General features: G+C 36.4%; 1 pseudogene; it reads right to left on the bottom strand.

Moving 5' to 3' along the window:
• Window positions 1-926, bottom strand: LOC102496552 (olfactory receptor 5H2-like; annotated as a pseudogene).
• Between the last annotated feature and the right edge of the window lie 787 nt (window positions 927-1713).

The raw sequence follows: 1713 nt of genomic DNA on the forward strand, positions 1-1713 counted from the left end.
TTATCTTAATAGTTTTCTCAGTGAATCTATGACTTGCTTATTTCTCAGACTGTAGATAATCGGGTTCAACAAAGGAATGATGACCACATAAAATAGAGAATCTATCATATCTTCATCATCTGCTCCTGGTGATCGAGGACGCACGTACATAAAAAGAACAGGGCCGTAGTATAAGAACACAGATGAGAGATGGGCACCACAGGTCGAGAAGGCTTTCTTTATGCCCTTTACAGACTTTTGTTTTAAGATGGTAAACAGAACCAATGAATAAGACACAAGAACAGTTGTAACAGTAAATATCTGAATTGAACCAGCAAAAATAAATACAATTAAAAAATTAATAGAAGGATCAATACAGGAAATCTTTAGCAATGGGATAACGTCACAGTAAAAGTGATGTATTATGTTGGAATTACAGAAGGTTAATCTAATCTGAATATAAACCCTTCATGAATGGAACCATGAACAATGCCACCCACAAATGACAAGCATATCAACCGGATGCATAGTCTGTTGGTCATAATCACCGGATAAAATAAAGGTCTGCATATGGCTACATAGCGATCATATGCCATTGCTGCCAAGAGGAAACATTCTGTAGTACCAGCAATTGCAAAAGAAAAAAATTGAGTCATGCATTCAGAGAGAGATATGATCTTGCTCATGGCTAAGAAGTTGACCAGCATCAAAGGGATCACTGTGGATGACATCAAAGCATCTGCAAAGGCTAAATTCCCAAGGAATAAGTACATGGGGATGTGAAGGTGAGGGTCATTCCAGATGAGAACAATCAAACCAAGGTTCCCCACCATGGTGATGAGATATATGACCAAGAACACCAGGAACAGGGGGATTTTCCACTCTGGTTGATATGTAAGTCCTATGAGAATAAACTCGGACCACAATGTTGTATTTTCTTTTTCCATGCTCCTCTTTGGTGTGCCCTGAAATGAAAAACAGTAAATATCAAAAGAGCACACACTTAATTTGATTCAAAGTGGATGGATATAGAAGATTAAATGCTAAATGAAGCATGTCAGACTATGAGTGACAAACATTGTATATCACCACTCAACATATGCTGAATATCCGTATTGTACAGCTGAAATTAAAAGATTCAAAGACCTACTAGCAGAGAAGGAAAGTGTAGCTACCAGAAACTGTGTGAGAAAGGGTTTATAGTAGGGAGTAGCAAAGAAAGTCCAGGAAGAAAACATATAACAGACACAAAAATGTAAAGTTCTCTGTTGAAATGATATATATCACATCTTTGACTTGATTGATAGGCACTGCATACATACTTGAAAAACTACTGTATACTATAAAGTTGTACAATAATTAAAAAATATATAAGAAATCATAAAATAAGAAAACAATATAATAAACCAATGAAAAATACCCCAAATCTGGGGCCATCAGGTGGCATGAGTATTAAGGCATTGGACTCCCAGGTGACTGTGGTTCGAGTCTTGGAAGTGGCTTGCTTTCTCATTTTCCATTTCTCTCTCTTTGTATCTCTCTGGTAAATAAAAAAGTATAATAATAGCACATATAAATATGGGGCCATCAGGTGGCATGAGTGTTAAGGCATTGGACTCCCAGGTGACTGTGGTTCTAGTCTTGGAAGTGGCTTGTTTTCTCATTTTCCATTTCTCTCTCTTTGTATCTCTCTGGTAAATAAAAAAGTATAATAATAGCACATATAAATATATA

The sequence above is a fragment of the Tupaia chinensis genome, unplaced genomic scaffold, assembly GCF_000334495.1.
Source record: "Tupaia chinensis unplaced genomic scaffold, TupChi_1.0 Scaffold144648_1, whole genome shotgun sequence".
Lineage (NCBI taxonomy): Eukaryota > Metazoa > Chordata > Mammalia > Scandentia > Tupaiidae > Tupaia > Tupaia belangeri.